This window comes from Sceloporus occidentalis, unplaced genomic scaffold (genome assembly GCF_023333645.1).
Source record: "Sceloporus occidentalis isolate IW3139 unplaced genomic scaffold, rSceOcc1.0.p SCAF_9, whole genome shotgun sequence".
Taxonomy (NCBI): Eukaryota; Metazoa; Chordata; class Lepidosauria; order Squamata; family Phrynosomatidae; genus Sceloporus; species Sceloporus occidentalis.
The window spans coordinates 12713357-12739278 of NW_028316989.1; the positions used below are offsets into that span (position 1 = coordinate 12713357).

Below are 25922 nucleotides of genomic sequence, written 5' to 3' on the forward strand. Positions count from 1 at the left end.
GGCTTGCATTTGGAGGGCAAAAGCCTAAGCACTGAGTTGGAAAGAGACGAGAGAGAAGAGGATTTGGGAGGAAGGGAATCCTACGGTGCAGAAATCCATACTCTTCAAGACACTTAACAACAAAATGAACAAAAATGCAGTGATAGGTTTTTTTAAGATGCCAACATGCTTTCATCTTGTTTCTTTGATCACGGCAATTAAGCGAGCATGTGTGGATTTATGCACCTTCCTAAGACAGGCTACTACTGGCACATTAACAGGAGCACAAACACCACCAATTTGCTGGGAACAAATGTGACAAAGGGGTGAATCTGTTTCCCACAGTAGCTAAAGGGAACGCTGCAGAGACATTTTTGGGATGTCCTCATTTTAGAAAAGGAGCAACAACTTTATTGTCACTGTGTTCCACAAGCCGACGGACATCCCAAAAATGACTCTGCAGCATTCCCTTTAGCTACCATGCATACATGTGAAGAAGTAATAATGTTAGCATCATATGTACACATACATATATATGTTGTTGTGTGCTTTCAAGGTATTTCTGATTTTTCAGCCTAACACGGCAATGTCTTTCAATTCTGCCATTTTACGTAAGGGGGTACCATTTTACTCCACCACTGTCTAAAATGGGACTTGAGCATCCACCAATTTTGGTACCCACGAGGGGTCCAGGATCCAAACCCCAACAGATACCAAGGTCCCACTCTTTTGAAGATATTTCACTTCTAATACCTCGACCTTCAGTCCTCGGCAGCTCTTGCGATTCCAGGGAGGCTAAATTTCTAACCCATATTCTTAGTTACTGCCTCTTTTATCATAATATATGCACACTTTCTTTTTTTAAATGAATCTTTCTTACTAAAACTGCCAGGATGAATGGGATGCATTTTATGCCCTAGTTCTTCTTTCTAATCAGAATGCAGCCACTTCTCTTACAGCAGCAAAATTTTGTACTGCAGTGTGTAAAATTCAACAGGAGTTCATTTTGACTATTTTATTTTATTGCTTATTGCAGTATTAGTCATATCGCTGCCCAAACTGTTTAAAGGTTACCTTACTATGTGTTGTGTTATGCTATGCAATCTCATTTTATATCAATATATTCTTTAAATTGCTTTTCTGAATGCTGGTTGTAACCATCACTCCAGTAATGAGTTATAGTTGTACTTGTTGTTGTGTACCTTCAGGTCATTTCTGACTTATGGTGACCCTAAGAAGAACCAATCATGGGGTTTTCTTGGAAAGGTTTATTCAGAGGAGGTTTGCCATTGCTTTCCTCTGAGGTTGAGAGAGTGTGACTTGCCTCAGTTTCTATGGCTGACAAGGGATTCGAACCCTGGTCTCCAGAATCATAGTCCAACACTCAAACCATTACACCGCACTGGCTCTATTTGTGTGTATGTGAAGAGAGACCGACAAAGATAGCGAGAAATACATATATTATAGGCACAAAGAGATAGCTATTTAATACAGAAGAACTGATTCATGTTCAGTTTTCCTCTTACATTTCGTTTTCTTTATTCACTATTCTGCATTCTATATATATTGCCTTTCTTATCAGCTTGCAAAAATATAATGCATACTTTAACCACTAGCTCACAGACTATTAAAGATAAATGTGCACTTTTGCAACAACAACAAAAAAATGGATTTAGAGAAGGTTTTTCTCTCCTTTTAAGGTAACAGCTAGCCTGGGCCAGATGTTTTATGTTTGCAGGTATGCTTGCAAAAGTCAAGTAAAATCCCAGGCAGGAGGAATAAAAAGAAGTCTCTCTTACCTGGCGAAATGGAAGAAAGGTACCGTGAAATGTCATTATGGAGACCATTCGAAGACGCATCATTGGGACCACCAAGGTTTGCAGAAGAGGGAAATAGGGTAAGGGATGGGATTGCAATACGAAGAGGAGAGAGAAGAATAAAAAATTTGTCAGTCCTTTGCTTTGTCATTTGTCCTTTTATGTCAAAGATACGAAACATCATAGTGGTGGCGTTTATCTATCTACCATCTTGCAGAAATTCAAGAAGGCAGTTTTATGAATAAATATCAGCGCACTTTCTTATTCTGTATTCCTGTTTTTATTTTTTCTTGTTCTAAAGCAGTGATTCCAGAAGTTTTGGACTTCGATTCCCAGAAGCTCCAGCCAGTTTGGCCAATGGTCAGTAATTCTGGGAGATGAAGTCCAAATCATCTGGAGGACCAGAGTTTGGGAACCACTGTTTTAAAGGCAAGGTTAAGAATGTACCAGATGCTTCTTCATTTTCCATTCATCTCAACTTAAGAAAAATAAAAACCTTCCAGAGCTTCATCCACACTGCAGAAACAGTCCAGTTTGACACCACTTTAACTGCCATGGCTGAATGCTATGGAATCCTGGGAATCTAATACGCTTTTTCACCAAAATTATATCTGCTCAATATGACATGTATCCTGGGAACTGTACTTTTAGGAGACATTTAGCCTTCTCTTTCAGAGAGCTCCGGTGCTGCAACAAACAACGATTCCCAGAATGGAGCCATACCAGTTCAAGCAGTGACAAACTGGATTATTTTTGCAGTGCGGATGCAGCCAAGGAGAACAAATCTATCATGGGTAAGTTTGTACATGTCACCGAAACTGAAAAACGTGAAGCAATGACATTGAAAGGCAAGGAGACACAGAAGCGGTTGTCCAGATTGTTTTGAAAATGAAGTGTGACTGACATAAAATCCAGCCCAAATTTGGCACATGAGGTGTTAGGAAGTTTCTGGAATGGACATCAGCTAAAACCTAAGAGTTTCCAGAACCGATTTTCATTGAACCAAAAAACAACAACCCAAAACTGTGGTGCAGCAGAGCCCCTCCGACAATCCAAAAGTCAATGAAAATGCACTTTGATGAATTTTAAAAGCCATCGATATGAGTTTAAGAATGGACAAATCATCCTATTTCCACTCTATGTCCCTTCCAGATGTTTTCCCATCTCCAAGGTATCTCATTACACATATACAAATATGCCAAATTCCAAAAAAACACCCAAATCCAAAACACTTCTGGTCTTGAATATTTCAGATAAGGGAGACTCAACCAGTACATATTTTAGTACTTACTTATTTCCTATTGCAACATGCATTTCAAATGTATTTTGATAAGTTCCCCATGAGTCTTGCCAGACTTGAGAGCTTTTCTTGGTCCCACCAGCTTTAGAGCCATATACAGTAAGGAGGAAAAAGAGCATTTTTCTGGATGGCCAAACTAAGGCCTGTTACAGATTGCCAAAATAAAGCTGCTTCGGGTCTCTTTGGAGGTATGCTGTTTAAATGATGCATGCATCCTAAGAATCCGGAAGCTGCACCAAAGCTGCACTTCAGTGCTTAGGAATGGAGTGTGGCTTTGGCGCGACCTCCGGACTCTTAGGACCCATGCATCATTTAAACATCATACCTCCAAAGAGACCTGAAGCAGCTTTATTTTGGCAGTCTGTAACAGGCCTAACACTCTTACATCTTAAGACCCATACATGGGGAGACAAAAGATGGGTCCATCTTGTTGCTCATCACCTTGTAATACCGTAAATATTCAACCAAGTTTTGAGTTACTGACTAGTTGCTGAGGACAGGACGTATCACCTGGACCTGGTGATGCCATCTTCTTAAGGATGCGTTTTAAAATCAGGATTTCTATTTAATTTTGGTTTCATGACAAATTTTATTTTGGGGATTTACTGTATATACTCATGTATAGGTCTACAAACCTCGGTCCAAAAAGTGACCCAAAAAAACCTGGGTAGACTTATCCACAGGTCAATGTAGATACTGTAATTTAATTCTCATTTTTTAAAAAGGGAACCATCCTCTGGTGAAAGGGAAGAGTGTAATAATTCCTACCTACCTCTAGTCTCCCATCCATCCATCCATCCATCCATCCATCCATCCATCCATCCATCCATCCATCCTTTAAAGGGAGCATAATGTTATGCCTGCTGCAATTTTGTAAGTAGTTTGCTTAATCGTTTAGATGCTTTGTTACATGTCCCTAAATTTTACCTTCAACTTATCCATGAGTCATATAAAAATCCATATTTTGGCCCCAAAACCTGTCCTCGACTTATAGTCAAGTATATACGCTCATTGCATTCTTCTGTCATTTAAGATTACTGCCATCCACTTTGAGTCTCATCTATGGGGGTGCAATGGGATACACATCTAATAAAGAAACCCAAACTCTGATCTGGGAGCTGCATTAAGCTATTTGGAGAATGCAAAAGTCCCCAATGCACAATTACACTCCATTCTGGTCCAGGAGATGCAAATGAAGTCATTTCACCTCCAAATCTGGAAAGATAAGATTCATCAAGGATGCCTAAAATGAGCTTGGGGGGGGTTTTGATTAATTTTACAGACGTATAATCTCCTCTTCCACCCACCCCACTAAATCACTAACAACCACGAAATGTAAGATTCAATAATGTTGGCCATTCAACCTGGATATGTTGGCCATTCAAATTGGATATGTTGGCCATTCAACTTGGAAGCCTTTGCATGCAAAGCAGATGTCCTATCAATGAACTACAGTCCCACCTTTGATAACCCTGGGGTAGATGGTAGTCGGAATAAATTACGACAAGAATTCAGACCATGTGAGCACATTTACCACGCAAAACATTTCCTTAAAACGTAGGCACTGCCCAAAGCTTCGCCATCAGCCATGCATAACATTTGCCACTTTAAGACAAGACAATGCCCTTTGGCTGCAAAAGAAATGATATCCCCCTTCCCCGCAAGGTTATCTTCTGCAATATTCCATTTTTAGCTCCTTAAATTATCTCAGCAGCAGCTAATCCACCAGAGGCACTCAATGCAAGCTGAAGAAAAATTTCCCTTTCGAGTGTTATTCAAGTCCCAGCAATCTCTTTCTGGAATATCACTGGAAGGAAACACTAACAGTTAGCTTGAATAAGGATATGCCAACACTCACGGGTGAAATGGGCATCTCACAAAACATGGGTCTTGAAACAAGGAGACGATGCACATTTTCTTTTCTTTCTTTCTTCCTCTTTCTTTCTTTCTTTTTGCATTTGCAAAAACATGTGGACACCTTACGTCCCAAAAAACCAAGGCCTGCCACACTGTTGTGATTTAACGGGTCAAACCAGAAATGAATAAAGGTGGGCTTGATTAAGCAAACGCTGGTATAATGCAGAATAAAAAAGTCTGAACGTCACTTCTAGATGTTTATGAACAGTTGGCCCTCCGTATCCATGGATCCTGCATCCAAGGATACAACCATCCTCAGCTTGAAAATATGTTGGGGAGAAATTCCAAAAGGCAAGCATTGATTTAGCCATTTTATATAAGGGACACCATTTTACTACTCCATTGTATTTAATAGGACTTGAGCATCCACAGATTTTCGTATCCACAGATGGTCCTGGAACCAAACCCCAGAGGATACACCAAGGGATTACTGTATATGAGGGTGTTTTCATAACTGTGATACTAGCTAATATTGAAATGATTTATATTTGTTGCTTTGTGCCTAGGTTATAAGGTAGAGGCAAATGCTTGTTTGGACTCTTATTGCATTGATGCTAATACCAAGGAGAAGAAGGATGAGAGGACTGCTCTGCTTAGGTCCTACAAATACATTCCTGTGACCTCTCTAGTTGAGTATATCCATCTGGTGTATGGTCTTCTTCTCTTTCTATAGCCAGCCCTCCATATCCATTGATTTTTTTATCCATGGATTCAAGCATCTATGACTTGAAAATATTCCAAAAAATAGCAATTCCAAATAGCAAACCTTGATTTTGCTATATATAAGGGACACCATTTTCCTAACCATAGTATTTAATGCGACTTGAGCATCCATGGATTTTGGAATCCATGAGGGTTCTGGAACCAGATTCTACAGACTAACACAGCTATATCTTCAATTCTAACCCATTGACGTCTCCTTCTACAAGGCAAGGCTGTGGGTACGAAGAGCTATATTCTCATCTTTCTGGTTATCTACAACCCTTTTGCTGAGGGTTGAATGTGGACTCTCCGCACAAAATCCGAGACCTCACTTACCAATGGACAAGCAAATACAAATGCAAACTTGTATTGTTGTTTTTCAAATCTTACACGTCTGGAGCTACGCGGGGAGGAAAAGTCCATTAGCAAAGAATTCAGATTTTGTTTTGCCCATTTTAGCTATCAACACAAAAAATAAAGAAAATAAAAATACGGTGCTATTATCCCCATAATTTCCTATCACAGGATTTTGTTTTGACATGATATGGAATAAAGGAGATGCATATTTATAAAGAAGCAAGCAGCAAAATATTATTTCTCTCATGCCTTGAAACTTGGAAAAAATATTTCTTTCTTATGTTTTGCGGAGGGAAGGAGGTTTTAAAAAAGTGTTTGGGTTTTGGGGTTGTTGGTTTTTTTGTACTAATGGAATATGGAGTGTTTGGTTTGCTTTAAAACAAGCAAGCAAGCAAGCAAATAAGCAAGTTGTATACCAGGAGAAATAATGCACTGGGGAGCAACCAAAAAAAAAAGTGACACATACACAGCTGTTCTAAAAGCAGCTGTGCTAAGAAACAATAAGAGCCAGTGTAGCATAGCAGATAACACATTGCTGCAGTATCAAAGAATCCCAGGGTCAGATCCATGCTTATCTTGAAGGTACTAGTCCAGGAACAACACAGAGGATCCCCTTGAGAATGAATCATAGATGTGGGTACACCATATTTGCTATGGTTAGGGTGCAGGACCCCAAGAATGGGAAAAAACCACAAATATAAAAACACTGTTTGTTTTTACCTCTCTTGGAAACATTGGGTCCTCCAGTGAAAGTCTGTGGTCAACATCCGCCAGAAGCTGATCCCAGAATTACTCTGGAGGACCCAGGAATGCCTACCAAAGAGTACTCTCTCGGTCCTCAAAGACATTTTCTGGCAGATATTGACCATGGAGTCACACCGGAGGACCTTGAGATTCCTAGAGAGGACATATTAATCAAATCTGTGCATAATCAAATCTGCAAAAGCCGAATCCGCAAATGGTGGTGGGGCGCATGACTGTACATGGAACTGGAGAAAGCCAATGTCTCTGTGGTTCTTCCAGTAAAGTTAATGCTTCACACACCTCTTTGAATCCGGGAAAAACATTCAGCGGTTGGCCATGTAGCAGAAGAGAACAAAATCCAAAATTTGTGGATTTGAGATTTTGTTGTATTTTGCTATATGGTCAAACACGGTTCCCCTTGAATATGTTTCATTCACATGCATTGCACAATTTTGCTATTCTCCATGGAGGTCATATAGCTTTCATACAATAATCCTTCAAATGTAGGTATTTATACCACACCAATGAGATTTTTGATTGGAGCCAATGGTTGATAGCTTGAAGACTTTTTGACATACTTCATACAGAAATCCGCCACCTATCTCCCAGAAGGCTGAACACAAGAGAAGCATGAGATAAAGGTCACACCAAGTGTGAAGGAAGGCTCATAGACACTACAAGTCTTTACTTCTGAAGGGCTTTCCCTCCTACAAGTGCTAACTCTTCCTTCACAGATGTGGGTTTGTCAACATCAGCTAAATATCCTGGCTGTTCAATACAGTTCATGCAAGATTAGAATAAGACAACATTAAAATATTGTACCTATTTCAACAAGGGCACATTTTAATGGACTCTTCTTTCTATGTTTTGTCCAGAACCCAGGACAACTGCACAACACTACGCTACACAACTATACTACTATATTCCTCCCTCTTTTTCTTCCAGTCTCTCTGCCAACAGCTTCGTGAATCCTCAGACCTGCCCCCATATGAACTGAAGATGCTATCAATGGAACCACATGGACTTCTTTAGTCATTATGGCCCTGGCCTTTCTCTTGTTCCACCCAATGTTTAGGCTGCAAGTTCCTCCTAAGCTCCTCTTGCAGGGGTTTTGATGTGTTTTGGTTTTGCCAGTCATACAAAACCCCTGTATATCAATAGTGCAAATAGTACAAATACAGTGGGTCATTGGCATCTGTTAGAGTTTGGTTCCTGGACCACCTCCAACCACAGATACTAAAATTCATGGATGTTCAAGTGTCATTACTATAGATTTTACTACAATTGTGTAATGAAATGGTGTCCTGTATATAAAATGGAATATATTCAGGCCATGAATGCCTGAATCTGAGGATAAAGAATCTGTGGATGCTTGGGCCAACTGTAGACATTGTTTTGCCATCGTCATCATCATCATTTATTACAATCAAGAGATCCAATAGAAAACTCAGACATCATGATGATGATGATGATGATGATGGTTTTGTTGTTATGTTATGACTTATAGCCAAGCCGCCATTTTTCCTCGCAACCTGTCCCTTTAACCTTCCAGCCCACAAGGCTGGAAGGAAAGGCACCATCTTGCTTAGACTGCATCAAAGCTTGAATGTGGAACGTAACACTGGTCTTGCAGCTTCTTATCTTCTCCCAACTGCATTGCAAGTGAGAGCCTTGCCAGAGTCTCTTGAGCATCTTTCTTGCCAGTGAACTTGCAAGCAAACAAGTGGCATTGTGGGCTTGCAATTCTTAAGCACTTGGAGCATAAAACTTGAATACCATCGCATGGGAATGAACATGACATGAACCCACTGCTTCACAATAAGCTATGCAACCTGCTCAATTTGCTAATCCACTTTACTATCTTCATTTTATGGTATCACAGCAATCTGAAGGTATTTTTTTATTTCTGCTCTACAGTTGAGGACCCTGAGAATGAGAGACAGCCATTCAAATAAAATCCCACCATAAGGCCTTGAACATCTCAGCAGAGACACTTAACAACATGGGCTTTTCATATTTTGAATGGGGAAAAATGGTTTCTTTCTCCAAAAACCCTTTTTTTGTTTTTAGAGGGCAACTGTAATTGTCTCCAACCAAAGTCCTCAAACATGAACAATCTTGCGGCTTTCTCATCTACAGTGTGTTTTGATATGTTATTGAGACATTCTTCCCCATTAAGGACGAGAAAATCTATGATAGTTTTTACACTGTGGTGAACAACAGGTGGTGAAGAAAACAGAAATGGACGCAATTTGCCAACTTAAATCCATATATTTCTAGGCTTGTGGTGCATTTCATAACAAAAAGAAAGACACCACTATCTGGAATATGCATACCCTTGAAACCACTGCACTTCTAAAATGGACGCAAACATCATTTGCTCCATAGAAATGTATGTTCATTAATACATCTGTATGAAAAGCACTCACAAAAATAGGTACAATTTACACCCCTTTTAAAAAGTGCTGGAACAAGCACAGAATGGGTTCAGAAATAGACACGGTAGTTATGGCAGATTGCTCAGATGATATTACAGATCTTTTAAAAAGTGCTGGTTCAGAATTCAATCTCACCTTAACAAAACTTGACTAGATCAGTTGACCATTTGGATCTTATCTTCTGTGGTTCCTCAGCAACAAGATTAGTTACATGGTTTTGAATTAACCATCTCTCTTTCCCTGAGACAAATATGGAAAGAACTAAGGGCTGATGGTCACTATTCTTTTATGGCATTGGAATGGAGTCTCTGGACCATAATACAGTATTGATTGATTGAAGTAGGAAAGGAGTGAGTTTGCAGGAACAGACCTTCACAGAGCTGCTCACCACTATGGGTCACACTCTATCTGATCATATTAACTGGAGGTGCAGATTGAAACTAGGACCTTTTGCAGACTGTATAGATCAGTGATGGTGAACCTTTTACAGACCGAGTGCCCAAACTGCAACCCAGACCCCACTTATTTATTGCAAAGTGCCATGTCCCTCTGGCTTTCTAGTAGGAAACTCTGGCAAACTCTGTGCTAGGGTGACAGCATGTGTGCCCACAGAGAGGGCTCTGAGTGCCACCTCTGGCACGCGTGCCATAGGTTCACCATCACTGGTATAGATCAAGGAGAGTCATCATCCCATTCTGTTTTGCTTTGGTCAGACCTATCTGGAATTCTGTGTCCAGTTCTGGGCACCACAATTCAAGAAGGATGTTGACAAGCTGGAAAGTGTCCAGAGGAAGGCAACCAAAATGGGGAATGGTCTAGAAACCACCAAGCCCTATGAGGAGTGGCTCAGGGAGCTGGGTATGTTTAACCTAGAGAAGAGAAGGTTAAGAGATGATATGATAGCTCTGAGATTTCGTATTGAGGATGGAGCAAGCTTGAACTCTGCTGCTCCAGAGACCAAGACATGGAGCAATGGATTCATGCTACAGGAAAAGAGATGCCACCTAAACATTAGGAAGAACTTCCTGGTGGTGAAAGTTGTTGGACAGTGGAAGATAATTCCTTGCAGAGTGTTGGAGTCTCCTTCTTTGGAGGTTTTTGAACAGAGGCTAGATGGCCATCTGTCACAAGGAATGCTTTCACTGTGTGGATGGTGTACATGGCAGGGAGATGGACTGGAAGGCCCTTGGGGGTCTATGATTCTAGATGGTCACTCTGGTGCGTTACAGACGGGCCCTTTGCAGCACGTCCACGACATGCTAGTGTTGCCTCGGGGTGGCGCATGCACATGCCCCGCAACCCTAGCACGCCATGCATGCGCCGGTTGCGCAGCACCATACATACGGCGCGCGTATCTGTCACGTCGCAGCTGCGCAGCTTCCAGACAGAGCTGCGCAGCTGCGACGTGAGAGCGCCATCTTTGGGGCTTTGTGGCGCCGCAAGAAGGAGCCGCTTTTTTGAGCTCCTTCTTTGCTGCGCAGCTGCACCGCGCAATTTGTATGCTGCGGCTCAGCTGTGCAGCAAAGAGAGGCACCGAGGAGGCGCCTCTTTTGGGTGGTCTGTAACGTGCCCAAGTTATGGTCCTTGTTCTTACTTACTGAGAAGCACAAGACATAGCCCACTTGTAGTTCTCAAACAAAAATGAAAAACCTATGGCTTTACTATCTGTGCTATACGAGAGGAGGAGAAAGAGGACATGCAGATACTCAGCATGAAATGCTGCAAAGCTCATTGTTATAGTGCCAAAGCAAATTTTGGAGCTGTACCAAAACAGACCCTGTCAAGGGAGCTAACTGCCTGGTAAGCAGTCCTCAGTCTGATATGAACCTTCATTGAATTTACAGAATATAGAGACGATGCTCTGATTCCCTGCCCCCATTAAAGCAGAGGTATAATTAGCAAGCATAGGTCAATTTCAAAATAACAGGACAGACAAATCTATGAACAATTGTTTTAATACCTGTAACATATGACCCATCTCCACACCGCTTGAAGGCCAGCCAAAAACATTTGCTGTTGGACCATTTTAACAGCAGCGCTCTGGTTGATGTTAGACAATTTGATATTCCACAGACAGCTCTGTCTGCACAACTGTCACAAGCTATGTTGAATATAAAACACACGAATCAAGCCGCAGAAGCCTGCATGATCTCAACAATGCCAGACAAAGGCCTCGTTTCGCCTGCGGTACAAGGCTCCTATTCACTACCCCTCGGCCTCCGCAAGCAAAATTGTTTTTCATGGTGGGAGTGATTGTCCCAACAGGCGCTGCAGGGAATGCAGTGATGCTTTGGGAAGACTCACAGAAAGCAAAACAAAGAAGATGCATGCTGCCTTGCAGCTCCACCTTGCATTTTAGGTTTCAGGGCAGTGGCTTTGGACAGGAAGCCATCCTTAAGTCCACAAATCTCCTCCTCTGAACATCCAAATATATCTGCCCACCTTCTCCGTGTGCATACATCTCTCAAATGCTGGCAGGTGACTGGTGAGGGCCTTCTCAGCTATTTATAGAGTCCTCTTTATTTAAAAGTATTTATCAATTCCTTTTCACTCCCCTCCAGCTTCCAAAGCAATGTACAGGCCGAGTCTCCCTTATTTGGAATTCCAAAATCTTACATATGCCAAAATCCAAAGTTGTCTTTGCTTTCTGACAGTTCTGTATACACAAACTTTGTTTTGTGTACAACATTATTAAAAACATTATGTATCATGGGGTTTTCTAGGCAAGATTTGCTCAGAAGAGGTTTGCTATTGTCTTCCCCTGAAGCTGAGAGAGTGTGACTTGCCCAAGGTCACCCAATGGGTTTCATGGCTGACCTGGAAATCAACCCTGGTCTCCAGAATTGTAGTCCAACGCTCAAACCACTATGCTATGCTGGCTTCTATCTATTTGTTCCACCATAAATTCCTGTAGTAGAAGATGGATGATCTCCCCTTGAAGCCTCATCTCTATTTAGGGGTGCGAAGCAGCCGCCTCTTCTTGCCACCTCACTTCAAACCATGTTTCTACATGGCCCTGAATCTATGCGCTTCCCAGGATATGACTGAGAAAAGGTGCTTCCCTTTCCACGTTGGCTAAAATCAAAAAGGAGCAGAACAAAACTAGGTCTGCAATGTTACAAAGCCATCTGTGATATCAGTATGTCTCTCTCCCCCATATTTTGCCTCCATAATTAATGTTTGGGTGGAAAGAATGGGCCTCTTGTTCATTCGGTGCATCACGAAGCACAAGCTGTAAGCCAAGTCTTCCACCAAGCTAAGGAAACTGACATTGAGGACGGAAACAATGGCCAAACAAGGTCCGTCTTTGTGCTCGACGGCCCCCCTCCACTACAATTGGCGTTTAACAGTGCTGTCCTTAATTGCAAGTTTATGAACTCCCATCTAAAAAGAAATCAAGGATTCCTTCTGTTCAGGGTCGATATGCAAAGGATAGAGTTCAGGCAAAAAAATGTTGTCTGGAGGGGAGTAGGAAAAAGCAAGCCCTTCTATGCACCGCATACGCTGACAGTTGTTACAAAATTTCGTATGATGTTCCTGGAGGCGTACAAAGGGTGATAAATGTCTAAAAAATGAACTGTAATTTCAGAGCCTATACGGAGCTTGTGAAACATGCTACGCTGGGGGAAGGCCATCTTTATAAAATAAAGGCAACCAAGCAACCGTTTTGCCTGGCTAAAAAGAGGAAAAGGAAAAAGAAAGGAAAAAAGACAGAAATTTAGATTGCAAATATTGGGAACAGAGTGACCCTGTGTCATAAATGCAAAGGAGGACAAGGCACTTTGCAAAATGTAAGGCATTCAAGAAAAATGTAAGACATGCCAAAATAAAAGATAAAAATATAGTCTTGATCAAAATGGAGGATTGTTTTAGAATTCCTCCTGAACAGAAGGCTGAAATGTTTCCATTTCATGGAAAAGGAGGATGTCTGGTCACCCTGATTAGGAACCATTCACTCAAAGGAAAGGCAACTTTTTAGACTTGGTATTCTGCCTGTCCCTTTGTTCTTACAAAATGTATACCCCCAAGTTGGATCCCACTCCTAAGTGTCTCTCCTTTAGGATAGCTTTAATAACTCTATAACATTAAGTGAACACGATAATTCGCTGGACCTAGTTTTGTCGGTGTAGCAGTATGTGACACAGACTCCATTGAGCAGGTATCACAAGAGACCATCACTTTGATGAAGCTGTAGGTGCCCAAGGATTAAGGAGAAATAAACATAAAAATGGAAGAAGCTATATCGGGTCCCATATACAACAGGTTGTCCAGCATCTCTAGATGTCTCTGGAAAAATACAACCGAGGTACAGCACAAATGCTGTCTTTAACCAGTGTTGTTGTTGTGTACCTTCAAGACATTTTCAACTCATGGCAACCCTAAGGCAAACCAACCATGGGGTTTTCTTGGCAAGATTTGTTCAAAGGAAATTTGTCATTGCCATCCTTTGAGGCTGAGAAAGCATGACTTGCCCAAAGTCACCCAGTGGGTTTTCATGGCCAAGCTGGTATTTGAATCCTGGTCTCCAAAGTCATCGTCCAACACTCAAACTACTATAACAGGATGCTCCATAACCACTTAACCATTACTCTCCAGCAAATGCTTATTTGGAAGCACACAGCTTCCATTTAGTCCCATCATGAGCCCACTGACATCCATATTCCTCATCTGTAAGTGTGACTATTCCATTGTTAATGCTATCTAAGCTGGTGGCCATCTCTGGTTCCTGCAGCAACAAGTCCCATAAATTAATTAAGTCAGAAATAATTATGAAAGCGTACTAAATGCTTATCCCTTCCCCCTTCAAAATAATCATGATGATGGACTGCGCAAGGCTTGCTTTTAATAAAAGTGCAGCTACTGAAGGTCAAGCATTTTCCTTTCCAATCAAATGTGTTTCAGTCATGGCATCCAGCTATCACACCAGCTAGTATTGATCGGCAAGAGACAGCCTTTGCTCCAGTTTCTCCTCAACCAAAAAGCAAGTTGGGCAAGTCCAACATCTCACATTAACTGGATATGAGTTAACCCAAGTGGATGGTGCATCTCACAAAAACATAGGCTGTGTAGTTCTATCTGCAGCTGAGTGATAGTTATGGAATCTGTAGACAAGTCAAATCAGTTCCCAGTACATGCCATTTTCATGTATGTTCCTTTATTCAGAAATTTGTACAATTCTCTCTGTGTGTGGGCGGCATACATTTCATAACATTTTCTCAGACAAGAAATACTCGGAGGTGGTTTTCTCAGCTCCTTCCTCTCAAACAGAGCCTACTGCACCTGGTATTTGTTGGTGGTCACCCATCCAAGCACTAACCAGGCCTGATCTGCCTTGGTTTCCAAGATCAGACAGAATCCGTTTTCTTTAGGGCTGTGCTTCCCAGAAACCTAAGTCATTGGCCAAGATAGCTGAGGCTTCTGGGAGCTATAGTCCAAAATATCCAGAAGACTAGAGTCTAGGAATCGCTGCTTTGGGTATTCGGCTTTCCATATTAATCACCAAATCCATTTTTTAATCTTACAAATAATGTGCATTCAAATACATGTATAAATACATCGTAAATGTACAGTGGGCCCTTGGTATTCACTTGGGTTTGGTTCCAGATCCCCCGTGGATAACAAAATCCATGGATGCTCAAGTCCCATTAAATATTATGGCACAGCAAAATGGTGTCTCTTATATAAAATGGAAAATCAAGGTTTGCTATTTGGAATTTATACTGTTTTGGAATATTGTCAAGTCGTGGATGCTTGAATGCGTGGAGTAAAAAAATCTGTGGATAAGGAGGCCCAGCTGTAGTATATTCTTTTGACATTTAGTAGCGTAGTGTGTGAGCAAAAAGCATGCTCTTCCTTTTTTCCCAGGAGCATCTCTGTCCACCTCCACCAACCAGAATACAAAAGATGTGCTGGTAACACTGCAGCTCTTCTTTTGAATTTGGCTTAACAAATGCAGGTTATTATACACATATATAGGAATGTTCTAGGATCGACGGGGCCTTAAACAAGCTTGCTTGTCTGCAGAGCGTATCTTCCCTGGAGATGATGGCTGAAAATGATTTTAAAGAAAAATGTTTTTTAAAAAGGGTGGACAACTGTTGCCAAGACATGGAGCGGGTCCAAGTTTTTCTGGAAGTACTTTGTGGGCAGACAGCTGAATAGAGCCCTATACAATTGGTGGCCCCAGCATTTAATTATTTCCGGGAGTTGTTGGGTTGTTGTTGTTGTTTCCTCTCCCTCCCTTCAACTTCTGTTCTTTGGCTGCACATTACAGTTCTTGCTGGCACCAAAAAGAAAAGAAAAGGGATCAATTCAATGCAAGAAAATTTGACTTGTTCGTCCATCTTATCCAAACGCTCCTGTGTGTGTATGTGTGTATCTAATGCATTGCCATAAAATTTCTACATTTCTTGTTTGGTACCATATAGAAGTATTTCTGCTGGACTGCACATCCAAGGTCATACGGTCCAGGAATGAAAATGGAAAACAGCCTCGTCCCATGCCAAGCCAAGCCGGTTTGTAAGCCAGCGAGATGATCTCAAGGTGTAAAGGAAGAATTATAAGTAGGATTCAAAAAAGCAGAGCAATTCTGAGTGACAGCATAACAAGGAATTAATTAAAAGCATCATCATCACCATCATCAGTTATTTCAACTTGCATTGTGTTAACCTAAGGTGCTAAGACATTGGATTTTATAGTCTCGTCCTCAAATAAATTCAAGGCCTACCCATACTGCATACTGGGAAGCAGCTTAAATATCACAAGCAATCGGTGTTGTTGTTGTTTTTGTTGTTGGGTGCCTTCAAATCATTTCCGACTTATGGCAACCTTAAGGCAAACTTCAGTCTGCCCTCGGTATCCATGGATTCTCTATCCATGGATTCAATCAACTATGGCTTTAAAATATTACACACACACATTATTCCAAAAAGCATACCTTGGTTTTGCAATTTTATATAAGGGATGCCATTTTATTATGCCATTGCATTTAATGGGGCTTTAGCAGCCACAGATTTTGGTATCCACAGGAATGGAACCAAACCCCAGCAGATACCAACAGACCACTGTATAGACAACACAGAGCTAACTTACATGCCCTAAATTTAATTTTGTACTATGGTGACTCTAGGGGCTCACATTTTAATACTTCTCATTTCAGTTTAACAGAATGTGATCCAATCGCATTCGATTTGCAATTTGTACCAGAGTATCTGCTGTAATCGGCATCATCACACATGTGGCCATCCATCTCCTTTGCATGCATACAAATAGCTGTGCATTTTCAGCAGAAGCTTAATCTAGCACTAGTCTCCTCTGTATTGTTTTTAAATTGTATTGTTTTAAACTTGCTGTTTGCTTCCTTGAGTCCTTATACTGGAAGAACAGACGCAAAAAGATGTGAATTTGCACAGGAAATTGAAGACAATTAACTGCCAATGCAAATATGTGAAAATTTGCACCAATTTGTATAGAACACTTACATGTAGACTATTATTATTATTATTCTTATTATTCTCCAAATATAGGGACTCAAGGCAGCGAACAGCAAGTTTAAAACAATACAATTTAAAAACAATACAGAGGAGACTTAGCCCTAGATTAAACACAAAGAAAACACCACGTCCTGTAAAAGATTTGAAGAACTGAATGTGGCTATACTATGCTTCTGCTGTTCTTGTGCTTACACTGAACCATTTTAAATTGGTGAAATATAATCCATAAGCTAAAGAATAAAGGTAATAATGCTTCAGCTTCCCCATCTTGGTCGAAGACAAAATTCAAGGCTCAGGAAAGTGCAAAGGAGTTTAGCAGGTTTCTTGATTTTTTTAAGGTCAGTGACACAACGAATCCATCTTCTGAAGGAGGTGAGATTTGTGGGATAGAGAGGCAATCTCTTTATCTAAGCTAAAGCTCCCATCCAGCGTTTCTGGCAGAGATGTGACTTAAATCACATTTTAAAAAAATCAATATGGAAGCTAAGAACGCCAAATCAAGAGGCGGTCTGAGATCAAAACAATAGTTTTAGCGTCTTAGAGTGACATCTTACCAGCTGCTGAGGTTCGCTGAGAACTCAGTGGTCCTATCCATCAATATTTTCTCTAATTCCTTCCAAATCCAACAGCAACTTTTCAGAACTCACTCCCAGACTTGCATGGACACACCTATGATAGCTCCATTCTGTCTCTGTTTGTGCAAAAGCCCAAGCAAATTAGACAGAGTCTAAGTGAAGATTTCGACACTGGCAAGAGGATATTGTAGGTCATTTAACAACTCTAGAGTAGGTAAGTGACATGATGTGACCCACATCCAACTATTGGAAGGTCACCACTCCATCAGACTCTTTGAGCAGACATAAAGGCAGCTTCTAAGGCAAAGCACCTACTGAGAAGAAGGATGACAACAAAACCAACCATCATCTCCAGAAGGAAAATGCTGGGAGACAACCCCAGATGTTTGACGGTGGAACAGACTGCCTTGGCAGGTCAAAGAGATATTTAAGCAAAAGGTGGACATCTATCAGTTAGGGAGTCTATAGTTAAACTGTGTACTGAGTAGAAAGGTCCATTGCACTTCCAAGACTCTTTGGAGGCTACCTTAGTGACACAACTGCTACCTCCATCAGGAGTATCTTGGACCGACAATGTCCTTTTCTGTTGTGTTATCCAGTGGCTGTAATGACTATCCGAAAGATCAAGATTTGGGGTGCCCATCAGTATCCACTTTTGGGTCAGTCATAGAGATAATCATGTTTTGATGGTCCTCAAAAGAAGTTGCCATATTTTTAATCTACCATTTGAGCATATCTAGCATGCTTTCATTTTTCTTGTTGGTTTTCTGCGTAATTTCTCTCTCTGTATCAGGTCCCCTTCATGTGATACTCATTATGTGAAGCACGCTTCTTGTATTAAAGTGGTGAAAGGACACTGATAGCCTCACCTCAGGCACCATATCACTGACAACATCCACAGGTAATCCATGACTGTACATGAGAAGGGTATCAGATGTAATAGGTGTGTCTTCATTGACCTTTCTATGTTTGGAACTGTCTTCATGTTGATAACATTGTGTTCATCGTAACTTCAGCTGCCAGTTGCATTGAATACCTTTGTTAAAAGTTAGGACTGAACCTATCATCATTGTTGTTGTGTTTGTCATCATCATCATCATCATCATCATCATCATCATCATCATCATCCATATGTCACCCACATCTTTCCATGATGATAGACACCTGTTGCATCTCTCTTGCTAAGTAACTTGGATGGGGTCCTACCATCCAGGAGATCCTCCTTGTCCTTGCCATTATTGTGAGTCTGGGAGTGGAAGCCAACTGAAATCTCACACAAATCTCATTCTAGCAAACCACCACAAATCACATCTCATGGTCTTGACAACCATTCAGTCTTACTGTCACGAAGTAACATATGATGGAGGTTTTCTCTCCTCCAATGGCTCAGGTAGAGCCAGAAGGCAAGAAGTAAGCAATCCGGGAGAAGGACAGCTTCAGGACTTCCCCGTGGATATAAATCTTGAGCATTTTGAAAAATGGAGATGAAGACTTATACAGAAAATTCCTGGAAGAGTGCATCACGGTTCCCAGACTGATTTATCTTCCGCAGGCTGAACTAGCTCCAACTGAAGCAATATGATTTATTTAGGTATTTTCTCCTAGCTCCACGAGATGCTTCTTTGTCCTTCAAAACTGTGTCAGGCGCACATGCAAACATGTACATGCTGATTCTGAAAAATAAATGAAAGGTCCCAGTAACGACAGGAGAGGTATAATAGGCAAGTTGGAGGGTTGCAAATGCAAGAGTGTCCTGGGTTCACCCTTCTCTGCATTCTTCTAGTTCGTACTATGCCCCCAATGCGGATCCTCCCAGCCTGGGAAGACAATCACCAAAACCCTGGCAGCAGACCAGAACTGAGAGTCCCTGGAGCAAAACACAAGACTTTGAATCCCTCAGGATAAGGCACTCATTTGTTGTGCTGGTGTTTTCCAAAGCAAGCCCATCTCAGTTCATCATAGTTTTTTGTTGGAAGTGGAGAAACATGGAATCATGCTCACACAAAAGACCATGTGCCTCTGCATCCAACCAAAGTTGAGACAGTATTCATCTATACCTTATTAACTCTGTTTTTCCTCACCTACAGACTGATATTCTCATCTTTGGCTCTGCTTCTGACATACCTCTTTCTCTCTTACCATCATGTAAGCCAACAATAGCAGACCCCACATTTTCTGTCTCCCAAATATGTTGTTGTTGTGCACCTTCAAGTTGTTTCCGACTTATGGCATAGTTTGCGCTAATAAACCTCCTCTTCACTATTTGGTTGATCATTCATCCAAACACCAGCTTCTAAAACTGTGCTAAACAACTCTGAAACGGAGAGAAACCAAGCCAACAGAGTAATGTATTTCAGCCGGATATGTAGATCTCCATTCGCACAACTGTGTCTGAGTAAAAGGAACTCTACCCAAACAGGAAAAACTTACATCGGCAAGGAATGCAAAAGATCATAGACTCTTTGTTTCATCTTGAACATCCTAACCCATAGCTGAAAGGGAAAACCTGAGAACTTTCAGACAGTATGTAAGGCAGAGCGGTTAAAGAAGGTTTTACCTGACTAAGGGTCAAAGTAGAACATTTATGGCTCTGTAGAGTTGGAAAAGATTGCAAGGATCATGCAGTCCATCTCCCAGCCTCTGCTCAAAAACTCCAATGAAGGAGTTGTTCTTATTTTGTGTGTCCAAGTCATTTTTGGCTTATAGCAATCCTAAGGCGAACCTAGGGTTTTCTTGGCAAGCTTCTTCAGAGGGACTTTGCCATTGCCATCCTCTAAGGAGAGTATCACACAGAGATGGGATCGCTCCTCTGTCCTTATCCTGTCATGAACCCATCCGTGACTGTGATAGCACAAAAGGTTTTCAAATCATAGCACTGATGCCACCATTAACCCATCATTAAAGTGGCATTGCAATCATGCAAACTTCCATTATTGCAAATTACCAGCCAATGTCATTTTAATGACGGGTTAATGATGAGATTGACGCAACATAATCTGTAACTCTTTTGCACGATCGCGATCTATCGTGCTTTTTGGACAGGTTAATAATGGTATCTGCTCGACATCGTCTGAAAATCCTTCCCGTGATCACGTGGGAAGGACGAGACAGGAACGGGACAAGGACGGGATAATCTCCATGTGATAATCTCCTTAGTCTGGGAGAGCGTGACTTGTCCAGGGTCACCCAGTGGGTTTTTACGCTCAAGAGGGGAATTGAACCCTGATCTCCAAAGTTTCTAGTCCGATGCTCAAACCACTAAACCATGCTGGCTCTCAACTCCACCACATTTTAAGGCAACGTATTCTAATGTTGGACAATTCTTACCATCAGGATGTTCTTCCTAATGTTTCGGTGGAATCTCATGTTCCTCTTCTCAAGGAGCAGCTAAGGACCATCCAGCATTTACTAGAATTCCTTCTTGCTCAAAGAGCTCTTATCTTCCTCCTAAGTGTTTACATCTCAGTTTCAAGTACATATATACATTCAATCCATTCATACAACCTGGAAATCAACCCTCGGTCTCAACAGAAAAGACCTTGAGATGCCACCACCATCAACCTTTCCTCAGCATGACTTTGGACAATTTGTTTCTTGACCTCACTGGCAAACCAATGGTGAACAAATGTCATAGAAGACACTGATGACAGATAAAGGCCATCTTCTCCCATAGGTATGGCAGACATACCTAAGATGAAAATAAGTCTATAAGGCCTGTTACAGACAGCCAAAATAAAGCTGCTTCAAGTCACAGTGGAGATATAGTGTTTCAATGATGCATGTGTCCTAAGAGTCCAGAAGCTACACCAAAGCCATGCTCCAGTCCTTAGGGCTGGAGCATGGCTTTGGTGTAGCTTCTGGACTCTTAGAACACATGCATCATTGAAACACCATACCTCCACTGTGACTCGAAGCAGCTTTATTTTGGCTGTCTGTAACAGGCCTAAATGAACAGCAACAAATACAAAGCAATGAATTTCTCTACTTACAGTTTATCCCAATGTTACTCATACTTTTTACCCTTGGGACTCCCATTTACATGAATATTGCACACACGCCTTTAATATAAATAAAATAAACATATTTTGTTTATTTAGTGTGCATATTTTCATTTGCACATTGCTGTACATTCATATTTTAACATTTTATAAGGAAAAAAACGTTGTTCAGATTGTTAAGTAAATTCAATATTTAACTCAACACATAAAGTAAACAATGCAAATAAATAAATAAATAAACAAATAAATAAAATTTGGGAAGAGGAGGAGGGATCAGGGCTTCCAAGTCTGGTTTAACCGTTGAATTCATAAAGCAACCGGTGCTCTTTTTCCCCCCTCAAAATTTCAGCTTGTGATACTGCTCCATCTATCATTCTTGAATACTTTAGGACAGAATAATTTAAGAAAGATACACCTCATTTTACAACTGCTCTGTCAATAAAAAGCACTGAAACTTTGGGAATTGGTGTTACGGGTTTCCCTCCTCCCGCTTGCCTTTTCCATTGAGTAGTAAATCAGGTGCAATCTCCAAGTGCCTTTAAAATCGTTTCCAGATCTTTTACCTTAAAAGCGACGGGTGGATGGAGTTGTTTATCATCTATGATATGAAACCTTTGAGAGCTTTATAGACAAAAGCAGATGCGCTTTTTATGACAACTTTAAAAACAGCAGAACAATGTAATGAATTCAACCCTGGCATGAAAAGGAAAGAAACATTATAGTCAGAGAACCCGGCGCTGGTGCAATGGTTTGAGGACTCAGGGAGACCAGGGTTCATATCCTTGCTCAACCATGGAGACCCACTGGTTGACCTTTGAAAAACCATGCTCTCTCATCCTAGGCGAAAAGCAATGGAAAACATCCTGTGAACAAATTTTGCCCCCAAAATCCTACGATAGGGTTGCCACAGGTCAGAATTGACTTGAAGGCATATGACAACAAAACGTTTACAGCCACCAGTGAATGTAAGAAACATTCAAGCAAAAGGTTGACTATACATTTTGACTAAGTGTTGGTCTCTCTCTTGTATTCTTGGGCACGTCAAAGAAGCCACAAGAGTCTGGTATCAACACGGATGCTTACAATATCCTCTCCGTTCAGATTTGTCTCTAGATTTGAAAATTCCAAATTATTGCTACTTGGTTCCAAAGGGGCACCAACAAGTCAATGATCCGCCATAGCATCACAGAGTTGGAAGAGACCCCAAGGACCATCCAATCCAAACCCATGCAATGCAGGAAAACAAAATCAAAGCCTTTATTGTGTCAGATGGCCATCCAGCCTCTGTTTAAAAACCTCCAAAGAAGGAGACTCCACCACTCTCTATAGGAACATCTTCCACTGTCAAACAGCTCTTACCATCAGGAAGGTCTTCCTAATGTTGAGGTGGAATCTCTTTTCCTGGAGTATGCATCCATTGCTCCTTGTCCTATTCTCTGGAGCAGTAGAACACAAGCTTGCTCCAGCCTCAACATGACATCCCTTCAAATATTTAAACAGGGCTCTTATGTCATCTCCTAATCTTCTCATCTCCAGCTGATGACAAGTCATCTCCATGTCATATCCAGCTCCCTGAGTTGCTCCTCATAGGGCTTGGTAGTTTCCAGACCTTTCACCATTTTGGTCGTTCTCCTCTGGACACACTCCATCATTCCATTTTCCAACCCTGGACACTACCCAAACCACCATGTGTATGCAATTTGCCACACTTCTTCTGTCTGCATCTCCAATATGCAGAGTGATTGAATCACACCACAAAAGGTAATCTCAATGGGGTCACATCAAGAACGCTTTCCCTCTGGCGATTTCACTGATGTGCACAAGCATTGGTACACATCATCATCATTTCAATTACGTATATGCATCGCCAAAAATAACAACAACAAAAGAGACATTAATGAGCTCCTATTTTCAAGTATGTTATCTAAAATTAAAAACAGCATAAATTAGTATAAAGGAAAGAAAAGTGCAGCAAGCTATGCATGCACCAATGCCAAAATTAATTTCAGATATTATCAAAGTAAAAACAGAAGGGAATTGGAAAGGAAAGTAGGGCACAGCAAACCAACAACAAAACAGTTTGGTTACGGCAAACAGTAGCAAAAAACATACGGGGGAAATGCATTCATCCCGAAATGGAAGACACAATGGAGGTCATAGTCCTCCTCTCCAGGAAAGAAGTCTGCTATTTTACAGGATAAGGATGAATTTTATGCCCAGCCTATGCATGTCGTTGCTATTTTTTGCTCTAGCATGCCACAATGAATATTTTCAAACACTCCCTTCCCACTAGGCAAGATCAAAAAGAGGTTATGTATATTTTTCATTAGTTTTGCGCACTTCGGGGCTTTTTTTTTTTTTTTGCAAAAATAAATAAATATTGCAACTATGGCTTCTATGACAAACACAAACACACACACACACACATATACCCCAACCTGCTCTCTTCTACACAAAAATGTTGCTTTTGGAACAAAAAAGGTAGGTTTGAGAAAGAACCATTTGTTTAAATGCTGAAAAATCTCATAGCAGTTGACCACTGACATTCTTCCTTGTCAAGGGAAGAGAGGATTTGTAAATAGGATTAGCTTCATTAGTAGTACAGTACTTTCCTGAATTCAGCCCATAAAGGAAGCTGTTACGTGTTCAACCTTATCAATGAAAAATTGAAACGATGCTTGCTTGGATGGAGAAAAATACTAGAAGATGGTGATGACAGATGAAATGAATTATGCTTCAGTGTCCAGGGCAGAGAAATTACTCCACTGAGACTGAATCTCAGAACAAGATGCTCATTTCCAATGGTTCATGTTCAATGGAAAATGAAAAAGTCTAAATAAATGAATGAATGAATGAATGAATGAATGAGATTTTATTTATATACCGCCGTTCCTTCGATCACGGCGGTTTACAAGATACTAATAAAATACAATACAGTACGAAACAAATTACAAATAGAAATTAGAACAGCAAAAATCCCCCAAATTAAAACCATACAGTACAATACATCATTAAAAATCCATCATTCAATAAATGCTTTCTATGACACCAGTATCATAAAAACTAGGCAAAACATTGGCAAAAGAGGCCAGTGAGTTATGACATGGAATCTGAATTTTCCAAGAAATTATAATGTGGGGCTCTTGCAGATGTTGACCATGAAATTGCACTGGAGGACCTGCAAATGCATAGATGTGTTCTTTCTAGGAATCTCTAGGTCCTTCAAAGTGACTTTTGGCAGAAGTTGACAATAGAGGACCTAGAGATACCCAAAGAGAACATATTCATCAAATCTGTGAATAATCAAATCTGCAAAAGTCAAAGCCACAAATGTAGAGGGCCAACCGTATTGTCCACTTTCAAAAAGTACAAGATGTACATGTTTCTGTCTTTATGAAGGGCCTACAGTCCCCAGTATGGGGATTTGGGGGCAAAAGGAAACGGTTTCAATCCTGAATACACCCAGCGATGGGTTCAACTTGGGTTCTCAATACACTGGAAACAACCTAAAGGCACACAGCAACAATTACAATCACCATCACAACAACGGTATAACTAAAACTATTCCAGTATTCCAGCTTTCCTCTCATGCCTGTAAAAGATACCTATGAACAGAAAATACATAAGGCTATCCTAAAAGTTCAGCTTTCTGTGTTTTTGGGATCTGGTCCAGGAACGACAGTGAGACCAGAAGTGAAAGATGGCAAGTCTAGAAGATGCTATTGGGACAACTGCTAAACAAACAGAAACGAAACAAACAGCTTCATTTATATACCGCTTCATACTGAACTAACAGTGTCTAAACTGGGTACTCAGGGCAGTTTCCAAGCCTACACAAGTCAATGTGGTGTAGTGGTCTAAGTGTTGGACTATGACTCTGGAGACCAGGGTTTGAGTCCCAACTCAGCCATAGAAATGAACCGGGTGATCTTGGGCAAATCATCCTCTGCCAGGATGGCAATGGCAAACCTACTCCAAAGAAACGTGCCAAGAAAACAACATGATCAGGTTGCCATAAGTCGGTAGATGACTTGAAGACACTTGAAACCACACAACAACAACAATGTACAAGCCTAGAGGTTGCAACCTACAAATTAGGATCTTATTTGCCTACACAGCTCCTAGTCCCAATGTGTAAAACACAACAATTTCAAGCTCTACCATTTCCAGGAGCAGACCAGACAGCTCCACACCTGCCACAACTGTGCATTACTTGTTATTCCAGTGTTGTATCTTTTTGTCAGGTGGAGGGCACACAACAATTTTGCTGTTTACTTAGCTTTAATTCACTTTGTCTCCCAACAACCTTGGTTTGAACGGAGCAACACCTTTAAGTTCAGCGCGCTGCAAGAGGCAAGATACGGTCTCTTGCAGTAAATTACAAGGACCGCAACGTTGCTCTGCCTTTCATCTCTGGTCTCGAGAGGGCACCATTAAAATTTGAATAATTTAGTATGCATTTCGAGCGCTTCTCCCATTTTTCACTCTCACCTCTCTGCATAAAGAAAGAAAGAAAATGGGCAAGACAAAGGGAGAAGGGCAGGTGGATGTGAAGCCACCGCCAAGAAGGGAGTGGGAATGGGAAGGAGAGTGGCCTTTCCA

The 25922-nt window shown here is 41.1% G+C and overlaps 1 protein-coding gene across 12 annotated transcripts in view; it reads right to left on the reverse strand.

The window, feature by feature from the left end:
* Nucleotides 1-25922, reverse strand: part of LOC149306923 (neural cell adhesion molecule 1-like) — a 210877-nt gene that overhangs the window by 137229 nt on the left and 47726 nt on the right. The gene's annotated exons all lie outside the window — the stretch shown is intronic.